The 15,171-nt window shown below is 34.4% G+C and overlaps 1 pseudogene; it reads right to left on the bottom strand.

Annotated features, from left to right (window-relative positions):
- Positions 1 to 626: 626 nt before the first annotated feature.
- LOC140533377 (inorganic pyrophosphatase 2, mitochondrial pseudogene) lies at positions 627 to 1,734 on the bottom strand (annotated as a pseudogene).
- Between the last annotated feature and the right edge of the window lie 13,437 nt (positions 1,735 to 15,171).

Below are 15,171 nucleotides of genomic sequence, written 5' to 3'. Positions count from 1 at the left end.
GCTTTACAGAATAATTCCTTTGATCTCAATGTAGAAGCTGCAAGGTCCTGTGTGATCCTGACTGTAGCTCCTTGATATTTGAATGGTTTCGTTTTGCTGCCTGTAGTATTTTCCCCTTCACTTGATAGTTCTGGAATTTGGCAACAATATTTCTTGTGGTTTTGAGTTTGGGATCCCTTTCAGGAGGTAAATGGTGGATTCTCTCAATGAATATTTTGCCCTCTGAATCTAGTACTTCTGGGCAGTTTTCCTTGATGATTTCTTGGAAGATGCTGTCTAGACTCTTTTTTTCATCATGGCTTTCTGGCAGGCCAGTAATTCTTAAATTTTCTCTCCTAGATCTATTTTCCAGGTCAGTTGTTTTTCCATTTAGATATTTTACATTTTCTTCTCTCTTTTCATTCTTTAGGTATTGTTTAACTGATCCTTGCTGTCTCATAGAGTCATTAGTTTCTACTTGCCCAATTCAAATTTTCATCCACTTGTTTTCTTCAGTTAATTTTGCATCTCCTCTTCCATCTGTCCAATTATTCCTTTTAAGGAATTATTTTCTCCAGTTAGTTTTTGAACTCTTTTCCCATTTGTTCAATTTTTCTTTTTAAAGATATGTTCTCTTCATGGTATTCTTTTTTTTTTTTTTTTTGGAAGTCCAAATTGTTTGTTTATTTGTATAATGCCTAGTGAAAAAAAATGAAACTTCATGGGGGAGGTAGCTACTGCTGCCTGAACTTGTCTGTCATGGCCCATGGGGATGAAGGATGATTGGAGACTTCCATCACTTCGTAACAAAATACCATCTGTGGATATCTTCATCTTCTTTGGAATTTGAATCTTCATTTATTGCAGTCGATGCCGACTGCACGATGCATCTGGCCTCTTCTTTATTGCAGCAGAAAGGGCTGTCATATACTTGCACATTAACACAATTTATATCTCCTCCATTAGACTTTTTATGAAGCAAGGCTTTCCAGTATTTGTGGGTAGATTCAATAACCTCAAGAGCGAAATCCTTGTCTTTAAACTCTCCATTAAAAGCAAATTTATTTTCTGGTTTTCCTTGAGGCACTTTGTATAATCGGAACCAGTCAAGTGTTGCCTCGAGGTAAGCTGGCTTATGCTTCCGCACATCACTGATATTATGGAATTTGGAGGCTTCTGGGTCATCCACACTAATAGCAATTAATTTCCAATCTGTCTCATTCTCATCGATAAGGCCCAAAATTCCAAGAATCTTCACCTGTATAATCTCGCCACGAGCACGAACCTTGGAACCTATTTCACAAACATCGATGGGATCGTTATCGCCGCAGCAGTTGGTGGTACTGTCTTTGTGCAGAGGATCTTCCCAAGTCTGAGGGAGGGCACCATAATTCCATATATAACCCTTGTGAGGGAAGATATTTGCCACATAATGTAGCTTGCCTTTCTTTATATCTTGTTTAATGGGATTCAATGGCTCCTTGGTGGCAATCTCCATTTTGGCATTTGTCCAACGAGGTACTTCTACGACCATATTAAACACTGCCTCTTTAGATTCAGGCTTCAGAGGAATATCATGAAAGGGTGAGATATAGTGACCATCTACATTCTTGAAGTAGAGGCGGTACTGCGCGGAGCACGGCTGGCCCCGCTCCTCAGTGCTGTACTGGCTCATGGCTCGGTGCGGCGGCGGCGGTGATGGCCGCGAACGCCCGGCGCAGGCCGCAGCAACCGCAGCAGGGACAGTGCGCGCATCATGGTATTCTTTTTTGATGCTTTTAAAATCATTGGCCAATTTGTCTTCTATTTCCTTCTTCAGCTGTTCCAGGAGAGCTGTTTGTGCATGCAAACAGTTCATAGTCCCTTCTGAAGTTTCAGATGGGAGTACAGTCTCACTACTGACATCTTTGATATTTGTGTTTTGGTCCTCATCCCCCTAGGAAGATTCTATGTTTTTTTCACCCTTGCTTTGCTTTTTCTTGCTCATGGTTGTGATACTATGTTTTGACTTCTGGTTCTGTCAGTCAGAAGCTACAAAACTTGGTGTTGAGCTGACTGGTGTGAACAAGCTAAGGGCAGATGCTAATTTATCTTTTAGTTTTGTGTTTCCCTGATCAGCCCTGGGGCTAGTTTGTTAAGTGTGGGGGAGGGGTGGTCTGGTTACGGTAGGTCTCCTCAGCTGAGCTGAGGCAAAGACAAGCTCAGAGATTGGTGATTATAGCTGTCCGGTTTTCTTCTAGTTTCCCCTGGAATGCTGAGGCACACCTAGATCCTAGTGTGAGTTTCTACCACCCTGGGGCCCCTCTCATTCCAGTTTGCCTCTGCTAGTGTAAGAGCTATTTTCCTAGCCTCAGGTGTTATGAGACTATTTTCTCTCTCTTCTGTTCCCACTGATTCAAGATTTTTTTGGGAAAATATTTTATGGTTCTTTTGAGGTCATTCAGGGGGCAGGAGAGAGCATTTGCCATTCACTCCACCATTGTGGCTCTTGGAAGTTCAGATAAGTGACTTACCCATATCTAAGTTTTCTAAAAATATATGCAGCTCATTAAATTATTTCTTGTTTATTTTATAGTTAGATTTACCCAGTTTTGACAGGGGAGTTTGAGGTCACCCACTAGAATAGTTTTGTTGTCTATTCCTTCCTGTAATTCACTTAAGTTCCCCTCTAAGAATCTGGATGCTATAATACTTGGTGCACATATACTTAGTATCGATATCATTTCATTGTCTATGATGCCTTTTAGCAAGATAAAGTTTCTTTCCTTATTTATTTCAATTAAATCTATTTTTGTTTTTACTTTGTCTTAGATCAGAATTGCTACCATGCTTTTTTTTTTTTTTTACTTCAGCTAAAGCATAATATATTCTGCTCCAACTTTTTACCTGTATTCTGTTCAAATGTGTTTCTTGGAAACAACATATTGTAGAATTCTGGTTTTTAATTCACTCTGCTATATGCTTCTGTTTTATGGGAAAATTCATCCCATTCTCATTCACAGTGATGATTTCTGTATATTTCCTTCCATTCGGTTCTCCCCATTTTTAATTTCTCTCTCCATTAACCCTGTCCTTTCTCACCAGTGTTTTGCTTCTGATCAGTGCATCCTTTAATCTGTCCTTTCTTTTATCAGCTCTCCTCTGTTTTCTTTCCTCTTTCTCTTCCTACTTCCCTAAGTTTCTATACCCAACTGAGTTGGTAAGTTATTCCCTCTAAGCAAAATCCTATGAGATTATACTTCAAACAAAGCTTACAGCCCTGCTTCTTTCACTCTACTGTAATAGGTCTTTTGTATCTCTTTATATAATGTAATTTACCATAGTCTCCCTTCCCCCTTTCCTCTTCTCACTGCATAATCCTTTTGTTGACTCCTTGTTTATATGATCACATCAAAGTCAACTTATAGCCACATCCTCTGTCTATGTGTACCCCTTTTAATTGCCCTAATAAAGACACGGTTCTTAAAGAGTTAGAAGTATCATCTTCCACTTTAGACATGTAAATAGTATGACCTTACTATATAGCATATTCCTTTTATTTTCCCCTTTCCTGTTTACTTTTGTATTCTTCTCTTGAGTCTTGTATTTGAAGATAAAATTTTCTGTTCAGTTCTGGTTTTTTCATCAGGAAAGTTTGAAAGCCCCTTATTTCATTGAATGCCCATTTTTTCTCTTGATAGATTATGCTCAGTTTTGTTGGGCAGTTTATTCTTGGTTGTCATCCAAGATCCTTAGAAGCTGCTAAGTCCTGTGTTATCCTGGCTTTGGTTTCTTCATATTTAAATTGTTTCTTTCTGACTGTTTGCAATATTTTTCCCTTGATCTGATGATTCTGGAATTTAACTTCAGTATTCCCTGAAATTTTCCTTTTGGGATCTCTTTCAGGAGGTAATTAGTGGATTATTTTACTCTCTGTTTCTAGGATATCAGAATAATTTTCCTTGATAATTTCTAGAGAGATGCTGTGCAGGCCCTTTTGTTGATAATGCCTTTCAGCTAATCCAATTACTCTTAAATTATGTCTCCTAGTTCCATTTTCCAGGTGAATTGTTTTTCCATTGTGACAGTTCCCATTTTTCTTCTTTTGATTTTGTTTAACTGATTCTTGCTCTATTATGTAGAGGTGTAAAAATTATTTCTTAACCTCCAAAATCCATAGCATTATCCTTAGATAATATCGAAAATACATTAATGTACTACTTTGTAAAGTGCATTGAGATTTATGTTGGAAGAACTGGATTGAAATCACAACTCTTTTGTAAGTGTGTTCTTAGGCAAGTTAAGTGACCTGGCTCACGTTTTTCACTTATAAAATGAAGGAGCCAGATTACATGGCTTCTAAGATCCCTTTAAGCTTTAAATATATGCTCCCTTATTTCTTTTGTATATACTTTTATGCTTAAAAGTTGCCTCTCCCTAGAAAACATAAGTTCCTTGAGACTAGGTACTATGTGACTAATGGTTTTGATTTCCTCAGAGCTTGTTTCAGTTAACATAGGAGATAAGTAAGAAATTTTTGTTGATTATTGACTGTTGTTCCTTTCCATTCTCTTGTATTTTATGTAAGATCTCACACACACACATACACACAAGTTGTTGGATTTTGTTTCTTTTTTCTGCTGGGGGTGGATGAGTCAGTGGGAAGCATAATTTTATTTCTATTCAGGAAGTGTTACAAATCATAGGTTCTTAAGAAGGGACCCATGAACCTAGTGTTATAATTTTTTTAATACTGTGATAGTTCTATTTCCAAATAATTGGTCTTCTTTGTAATCCTATGTGTTTGATTGTCTGCATAAAAAACCAAAACAAAACAAAACTTTTCTTTCTGGGAATGGGTCCAAGGGCTTCACAAGATGGACAAAAGTGTCCATGATATGAAAAAGGTCAAGAATGCATTTATAACTAGTAGGTTGGTATCCAATAATACTCACAAAAATGAATTAACCCTAAATAATTACTGCCTTTAAAAGTATATATAGTCAGTAAATTTAGTCCATAAGAGATTGTTTGTTAAATTAAATGAATCTCCAATCAATTTGTGGGATTGTAGACAATGCAATCACATAAATTAAAGCAAAAATCAGAGAGTGTCAGAATATATTCATAGACAAGAGTGCAACTCAATTTCTACTCAACTGTAGTTTAATATAGATTAGGATTCAATGGAGAGTTATTTTGAATGATTATATGTTTACTTGATCTGTCTCCAGATTTCTCCCTGTTTCCTGCAAGTCCCTAAAGGCCATCTAAATTTAGCTTACACCTTACTTAAAGGAAGTTATACAGACAGTTCTTGCTTTACACAAGTGGACAGTTCTTCAGATCTCTAAGTAAAGAGTTTTAATATAATGCAAATTTGCCCAAGGACATAAAGAAGGGAGTGATGGAAGGAGATAGAAAGGGGGCCATCTACACATGAAAGGAGAGGGCCAGCCAAAGTTTCAAGGACTCATAGAGGCTGGGGGCAGAGAAGTGAGACCAGGAGGAATAACACCTAAGCCAGGGTCAGACACTAGGAGCCTGGCCAGAATCAAGAGGGGTTGGGGGCAGATATGTGAAAGTCAGACAGAGATATGGACAGGAGAGGTTGGGCAATAATGGAGTCCTATGACTGGCACAGGTGCTTGAGTATGGATGGATTGAAAACAGACATAGCCAGACAAGTGGGAAGATGGAGCAGGCAAAAGTGGGGCACCACTCCATTGCTGAGTGATTTCATGTGGCTATACCCCCTATATTGTCTAAGATCTTAGCTATTTCATGTACTCCATCTAAACATAAACAGATACCAATTGCATCTGACAAGTCCATTGGCATGCATCTATTCCCAAACTTTACTATTGTTTTATGAAGTAATTTTTTCAATTGTTTACTGATTATTTTGTTTATGGAAAACAAGGATTGATGTTAACAAGACAATATTTGGTTATTACTATCAGATATTACAGAAAGAACAAACAAAAAATAGTTTAGAAGTATTGACTGATGCATATTTTGCACAGTAGGAACTGTGTGAAAAAAAATTATTGTGCCCTGGATTATGTGCCAAAAAGTCACTATCTATAAATTATTAGATGACAAAGTAAGTGTAGAAACTATCTATGGAAATTTAACAACAAGCTTATTTTGGAACCAGAACATTATTAAACACCTGTTTCCCAAAATCACCTCAATGTGATATTGACATAAAAACCTGACAGATTTTCTAATACATTTAGTCTATTAATCAATAAATTCTAAACTACATGGAATGAAAAGCTCTTGAAATATATAACACTAGAAGAGGAATTCAAAACAATTTGTGAAAAGGATAAAGTAATTCTTATCACCTTCCTACACTTTTTGGGCAGCTAGGTAAAACAGTGGATAGAATGTAGGCTCTGGAGTCAGGAGGACTTGAGGTCAAATTTGGCCTCAGACATTTACTGGCTGTGAGACCCTGGGCAAGTCACTTAATCATCTTTGTCTCAGTTCCTCATCTATAAAATGAACTGGGGAAGGAATGTCAAACCACTCCAGTATCTTTGCCAAGAAAACCCCAAATGGGGGTCACAGAAAGTTGGAAGTGACTGAAAAAATTTGACATCAGTATAACAAAACCCCCTTGTCTGCCAGAGTTTCTCAAATACAAGCTTAAAACAAAACACTTTTATACAATTACAAAAATCAATCATTTTATTTTCCTTCTTGGTAACCAATGAAAATAAAAGAACAACTGTAGGACAAAAAGTGTTCCCCTGAAAATTGTCTGCCGCTTTAACTGAATATTTCATAAAATTATTGATCAGTCATATTTATTCTTTTGAAAGCTCTTTGTTAATTTCTGATAATTGCCTATTAATAATTAACTTTTAGTCTTCTCCATTTATGCTAGTTCCTAAAATATTTGGAACATGAGACTTTTCTAATATATATTTAATACAATGTCACTTAAAACTGTCCACATGTTTTCATCTTATTACTACATTTATTTCATTTGCCTAAGTACTTTTTGATTGATATAGTCAAAATAGTCTTTTTTGTTATTTCCTCTGTTCCATGTGTAATTATGAATTTCCCATCTGTGAAGTAAAATATATAACAAATAATTCTCCACTAAATTTTAATGATGTAGGTAAGATTACGTTTTGAACCAGTTCTTTAGTATCATTTTCCCTCAAGTTTGTGTTTTTAGTTTATTGAACTGCTGTAGTGTTTGCCTCTATGGATTGTCATTTTGATCTATTAAAGTGATCACTTTAGCTATCATTGTGGTATTTTAAAAAATAATTTCTGCTTTTACTACATATATTTGAGATCTAGTGATGCTAGATATCCTCCTTCCACCTTCTTTTTATTCTCTTCACCCCAACTTGACACTTTGCATTACTGAATCTTGCTTCCTCCATAGGGATCTTGATTATTTAATCTAATTCTATAGATTTCAATTTTTGAAAATAAATGAAAAAATGAGAGAAATGAAATTTCCAAATTTCATTGAAAATTTGGTATAATACTAAACATCTACCTTAATTTAGATAGTCATTTTCATGTTATTGGTATGTCCAAGAAATTAACACTGAATCTTTTCCCAATTACTTATGATGCCTCCTATTTCTGAAAACATCTTTTTACAATTGTATTGTAGATAAGTCCTGTACTGTATATGTACTGATAGATTAATGCCAAAATATTTAATGAATTTTCTAGTTATTTTAGATGGAATCTCTTACAATTATCTCCTTTTTCATAGTTAGAAATATTTATTACTTTTGTAAATCTATTTTGTATTTTACTTTTCTTAACATATTTATTTTAAATTAATTTTTAAAAGTTTTAAAAAATAAACTAATAGTTATCTGCTAATAGAAATAATTGTGTCTTCTTTGCCATCATCAGTTCTTTAATTTATTTTGATTTGTCCTATTATTATTACATAAAATATTTATTGTATGTATGTATATAGAACATTTCTGTACATGTATCTGTAGAAATGTGTGTATATGTATATGCACACCATTTATATATATATATGTACATGCTTTTATATAAATATCATACACACATTTTAAAATATATATATATACACACATACATGTATATATATATATATATATATATATGTATATACTATATATACATACAGAGAGGGACAGAGAAACCGACAAAGACAGAGACAAACAGAGAATATGTGAGAGTAGGTTATATAGTAGAGCGCATAATGAACTATAAGAAGAGGAGTAAATTCCTCTGTCTTCATGAAAGTGTATAACAGAAAAAAAATAAACTGGTCATATGTTGAAAGTGAGGGATGATAGGTAGGCAGACAAAGAGATCAGCTGATAATCTCAGTGATTTCAGGAGATATGATGAAAGCACATAGGATTTTAGGTAGAATTCCTTTGGTCAATTTTTGGAAGTTCATTGAAAAGAGGCAACAATATAAGTATGCATGAAAAGGCAAATCTCTTGTCTGCTTCCCTCCCCCTACCTCTCCTCTTCCTCTCCTCTCTCTCTTGCCCCTTCCCCTCTCCGTTCCTCCCTCTGTGTCTCTTTCTGTCTCTCTGTCTCTGTCTCTGTCTCTCTGTCTCTCTCTCTGTCTCTCTGTCTTTGTCTCTGTTTCTCTGTCTCTGTCTCTGTCTCTATCTCTCTGTCTCTGTCTCTGTCTGTCTGTCTGTCTGTCTCTCTCTCTCTCTCATCTCCAGTATGTCCCTTCACTCCTCTAGGACTGCCAATACTCTAGTTCAGACCCTCATCACTTCACACCTGGAATTTTGTAATAGCCTGCTGGTGAGTTTTGTCTGCTTCAAGTCTCTCCCCATACCATTCCATCTTCCATTCAGTCATTAAAGTCATTTTATTAAAGTACAGGTCTAATCATGACACTGCTCCCCCTGCACACACTCTCAATAAATGCCAGTGCTTCCCTATTGCCTCCAGAATAAATACATTTTTTATATTCATACCTCTTCATAATCTAGCCTTCTTCTCCAACCTTTCCAATCTTCTTACAACTTATTGCTTGACTCTTTGATCACTGATCCAGGAGACATCAGTCTCCTGCCTGTTCCACAAACAACGTATTTAATCTTTCCACTCTTGTGTGTACCCCATACCTAGAATACTCTCCTTCTTCCATTATGACTATTGACTTTCCCTCACTCACAGATTCCATTAAATCTCAACTAAAATATTATCTCTTATTGGAAACCTTCCCCAGCCCCTTTTATTCTAGTGCCTTCCTTCTATGAACTATCTCCTGTTCATCCTGTATATAGGTTGCTTTGTATATATTTATTTGAAAGTCATCTTCCCCATTAGATTGTAAGTTCCGTGAGGGTGGGAACTAATTTTTGCCTCCTTTTCTATTCTCAGAACGTTGCACAGTATCTGGCACATAGTAGACAATAAATGTTTATTGATCTATTGGCAGTAAATGACCCAGATATTTGCACAATGAAGATATCATTCCTTTCTACATTCTCTATCAATTTTCAAGGTAAATGGAAATCTGTCTGTATTGGGGATATTAGTAGATATTGTTTTATGGAGTTTAGAAAATGAGAAATGGGTGATTTCTTAGTTCATTTACTATTGTAACTGGATATCAGGTATGAAATGGATATAAGAATTAATTTTCAGGGTTTTCACATTTTTCCCATACCTGGTCAATAAAGTTTCCTGAGAGAACACTTTTTTATACAACTGGAAAGAAAATGTTTAATTTGCTTAGTTATAAGTACTTTGGTAAAAGCAAGTGCCATATCAATATCCAGACCTTTGAGTAATAATCACTTTCAAGGGAAATCAAATTTTCAAATGGTCACTTTTGTGAATTAATTACTTCATGTTTGTAAATTTTATTCAAGATGAAAAGCTTTATTTAAATGTTAAGTATCATCATTATAGCGTTCTCTGAAGTGTCTCAAAGCATGTAATTTATGTGCAAAAAGACAATTACCATGTTCCAATTAAATAGTAAGAGAGCATAATAGTCTGTTGGGTAGATTGTAGCTAACACACTTACAATTACTAAATTAAAGTTCTGAGTTCTGACTGTCTTAGAATGGGAGCATATTCAGCACTTATCCCTCAATTTTGACAGTAGGAAAATATTTGCCCCTCCGTAGAAGAAAACATTTGGAAATATGAATCTCAAAATTCTATGTGACATGAGAATACTAAGTGTTATTGCTAACTGCTTTTATTAGAGCTATGATCTCAAACTTGTGTGGTTCTTAAGAATTAAGGTTATTGCATATATATATATATATATATATATATATATATATATATATATATATATATATATATATATATATATACATGTATGTATATTAGTTTCCTCAATATAATACCCCCCTCAGCAACTTATTATGGTAATTTGATCATCCTGATGTAGCAAAAAATAGTTCCAATCATTTAAAATAGGATTACAAAAGTTGCATTTCCAGAAATATGCTGTTTGTTAGTGGTTAAATTAAAAGAAGTAGTTTAGTTGATTTAGTATTTTTATTCATATTATTTAAATATATATGAAAATGAATCACTAGACTAATAACAAAATTAGGTGTTTGTTTTTTAAGTAACAGAACATGAGAAGTTACTAGGAGGAGGTAAAATTTTCAATTCCTGTTACTTTTTCCCTCAAGTTATTGATCAACCTACACAGTCTTACAATCTACCAGAGCCCTTGTCAAACCTTGAGAAATGAAAACAAACATTAGACCATTGAGGGGGAAATAATTACATGGAATGATGTAGCTGCTGGGGAACTAGGTTTGCCATCAATATTCTCAGGCGGTCAAGAAGCAATTATTTAGCCTTTAGAATATGCCAGGCAAGGGAGATAATATCTAGCATATATACAGCACTTTAAATATATCATGTTGTCTGATCTTTACACCAACCCTTGCAGGTAGCTGTTATTATTGCCTCGTTTTTTACAGATGAGGAAACAGAGTTGAAGTGATTTGTCTGGGGTAACACTGCTAGGGATCTCTGAGGCCATGTTTAAACTTCAGTCTTCCCAACTCGATATCCAGCACTCTATCTGCTTTGTTGCCTAGATGGGTTACACATGTAACCCCTTGCAAAAATCCTGGATGCTATATTTCTTCCCTGCTTGGGAAAGGGAAGAAGCTGATTTGAGCTTAATACCACCAATAGGATTTCTCTGTGTACGCAGCAAGCCTTTTGAGAATCTCTGCAGAAAAAAAAGTCAGAGAGAGAGATGAGATGAAGTAAAAGAGGGTAGGGAGTTGCTGGGAATTTGTGGAGCATCCATGAGCAACTGCAGCAACATAGTCAAAACAACTGCTGCTTTTTTTTTTCAAACAAAAGCCTCCAATGGAGGACCAGGAGAAGGGATCTTCTAAATGAACAAGAAAAATGGTACAGGAATGTGTTTTTGTTTTTCTTTTTTGAACATCAAGTACACCCTTCAGTTCTTTAAACATTGAGAAAAAATGTACCCTAAAAACTGGTTGTCCTTACCTTAAACCTTTGCCTTACATCAGCTGAGAATATAATTGATATCTGTTCTGAATGTGTTCCTTTGTAAAATTAAAAATTTTTCTCATGGACTTCATTAAATTAAAGTGATTTTTATTTCTGATAAGCAACTGTGGCTGACATTGTTCTTGTATCCTAGTGTCATTATATTCTTTACATGAGGGCTCTGGATAGCTCTGGGAGCCACAAAGGACAGAATGACCTTTCCTAGTATAGGGCTGGTATTTCAAATCCCTAGCTCAATGTTAGAGGGATCTTGATATAGATTGGAGTGGGGTATAAGAATGAGTCATTTTATAACTACGCTTTCAGGGTCAGGATTATTGTAATCTTGGGTCAATAAAAATCTACGTTAGAATGTGAGCTGAGGCTTAAAGAAAGCCAAAGAAGCAAGGAGATGAAGATGATGAGGGAGATCATTCCAGATAATTGGGGACAACCATGGAATAATTATGGAATTACAACATGCAGTGTTCTTTGCCAGAACAGCAAGTAGGTTATTATAAATTTTGAATATACAGGAAAATAAAAAGTAAAAGTAAAAAAAAAAAAGAATGACTGGAAATTGAAGAAAGGATCTGGTGGAGGACTCTTTTCAGATTTTTCAAAGTACTTTATTTTTATTATTTCATTTTATTTTCACAAAAAGTCCAGGATCTAGGTGCTATTGTTATTCTCATTTTATTTATCTTTGGATGGAGGATATAACCCTTGCAATAAACCCTGGGGTTTATTGAGTAAAGAAGTGACATGGTCAGACATGACTTTAGGAAGAAAATTTTGGCAACTGATTGAAAGATGGATTAGCATGGGGAGAGACTTGGGGCAGAGATAACAACTAGCATGCTGTTCTAATAATTCAGGCGTGATATATTAACCAGGATGGTGATTATACGAGTGGAAGAAAAGTAGTATATACTAGAAGTGTTTTGAAGTGAGAAATGAAAGGATTTGACAACACATTAGATATTTGTATTGATTACGAGTGAGGATTAGGGAATAACATTGAGTTGTAAACCTAGATGATATGAAAGGGTGCCTTCAACGTAATAGGAAATAATAGGAAACAAATCTAAGCATTAGGTCACAGGAAGAAATTCGGTGTGCTCAAAGATTATCATTTGAAGATAAAACCACTATTTTTCCTCCTAGAAAATTATTTATTATTTTACCTATAGGTAAAAGTGTGGGAGGGCTTTGTCAAAAGACATTATCATTGACTTAGATTTTAGGTAATAAAATTAGTTCTTAAGAAGAGAACTAAAGTTACTCAGTGCTACCATCACACTAAAAATTATCAATTGCAGAATAAAAAAAATCAAGTTTGAGAACAAAGATAGTAAGCCCTTTACATGAATTAAACTACAGGGATAATATTAATTTTTAAAAAATCATAAGAAAAAAATACTAAAACCAAACTAAAATTAAAAATTAAATGAAAATGGAATTAACGCACCCATCCTAAGAGCAAAAATAATTAGTAACAAGTGTGAGTTTATCTGTGATGGAAAGGCATTTATTTGGGAAGTTTCTTGGCAAGATAGGAGAGGGTACATCCTTCTATTATCTATTTCCCCTTCAAAAGCTAAAAAGAAATTACCATCAACTACAATATTATTAAGAATTTGGAAGCTGAGATTTTCTTGTAAACTTCCTTGATCAAATAATTCTAAACTGCTTTAGGATTACAGGAAGAACTGGGCAGAGGAGATTAAAATAAGAAATTTATAAGCAATGTTGACTTATGGTTGGGGGTATTGGCTGGGGTGGCATGCCTACTGAGGAAAATATTTCTGAAGAGAGTTTAATGTGAGACTTAGATAAGCCAAATAATTCTGAGAATATTTATGGATCAACCTCAAGGGAGAACAAACACATATGAAATAGAACAGAGCAGACAGTATTTCTCTAAAAAATAATTCTTGACTTAGACTGAAATTAGTATTGGACTTTACTACCTCAGTCCCTTCTTTGCTTTTTGATCAGATGACAGAGGCATTAAATAAGATGAAATCAAAGACATAAATTCTAGTTTAGTAAATAAATAAATAAGATAATTTTATTGCTAGACATGGGCCAATTTTAAAGAGAAATAAGGATTAATTTTTCAAGTTATCTCAGAGGAAAAGATTTAAAAATTGAAAAAAAGTCATAAACAGTATTATTACCAAAAACATGTGATTCCCAAGATTCACAGATGACCCAGCATGTATCACAAGTTACTTTTTTTCATTCCTATTAAGAAAGTGGAATCTACAATAGCCATACTCACAACATATATATACACACATACATACATATACACACACTCAAACAAACACCAAACACAATGAACCAAACAAAAAACTTGTTTCTCTGAGATGACAATATAATCTTAAAGGATCTCTTCTGACAATGTTTGTCATATATATGCTAAGGACATATGATGTTCAACCATGATTTTCTAGGTATCAATATAAAGTGAGGCACAAAGATCTATGGAAAATGTTCGCCTAAGGGGTTTTCCTTTAGAAACGGGAATTCCTGTGAAAAGGAAGGTCAAATTGAAGAGAGATTCCACATCAAGGAAAATATGTTTTCATCTGATGATGCTGGGTCAATTTAATAAAACCCCAGAGTACTATGAGTACTATCCTCAGTAAGATCAATGGTCATTTCAAAGTATTTGACCTTGTAATCCACAAAAGAAAAATTAAATAAAGAATGTGTATTACCCAAATGATAATATCCCACTGTATGATTAACGCATCTAGTTAATCCATTACTAAATACCTCTTTGTGAAAAGATGAAAAATTGAGGCCTGGATTGATAAGGAGAATGTTCCATATCACATTTTAGAAATTTCATGGCATTTTCAATGTCCCTAACATATTCTCTTATCAAAAGGATAATCTTTTTGACACCATTTATCACTGTTGCTGTATAGCTGTGGATCATGGAACACTATCACAAAAAAAAAGAATGAAAACTGCAAAGAACAACAGAAATATTGTAAGTAGAATAAGCTATTGTATGTTACCAACAATTATTTGAGTAAGAGAAGTAAAAATAAAAGACAGAATTAAAGGATATATATGACTAAAATTGTAGGTATTATAGGTTCATGAAATGAGCTTGATTGCTAACATAAGAAAAGTCATTGAACTACGTAAATATTTAGAGATCAGACAAAGACTTTTATCACATAAGGTAACTTCTCTGTAAAGGGTAGAAAATCATAAGAGATTTTTACATTCTGGAATTTCACACCTTAAAAGGATTAATATCATCTTGCTCATGGATATGCTGAAGATAAGCACTGACGCTAGATTCTCAATACATACAAGTGTGAAAAAAAGCTCATTTTAAATACATAAGATCAGAAATAAACAGACATACAGAAATTGTCTTATAGTAATTGTGTTAACAGGAATGTGATAAGGCCAATTCATACCAACTCATGGGAACAGATTATTAAATTTTCATTGTGAGATTGCACATGGAAGTCAGCAACTGTTACAAGTCATGACTGGATTTGCTCTGTTGTCTAGAATTAATGAAGAGATAGTGAAAATATTAGTAAGAGATTACATTTTAAAAGTATACCACATATAAAGACTTCACTGCTCAAAAATATAGAGAACTGAGTCAAATTTATAAGAAAACAAATCATTCCCCAATTGATAAATGGTCAAAGGATGAGAACGATATTCAGA

The sequence above is a fragment of the Notamacropus eugenii genome, chromosome 3 (assembly GCF_028372415.1).
Source record: "Notamacropus eugenii isolate mMacEug1 chromosome 3, mMacEug1.pri_v2, whole genome shotgun sequence".
Lineage (NCBI taxonomy): Eukaryota > Metazoa > Chordata > Mammalia > Diprotodontia > Macropodidae > Notamacropus > Notamacropus eugenii.
The sequence above is the reverse complement of the archived record's forward strand: the minus strand, read 5'-3'. Positions and strand labels throughout refer to the sequence as shown.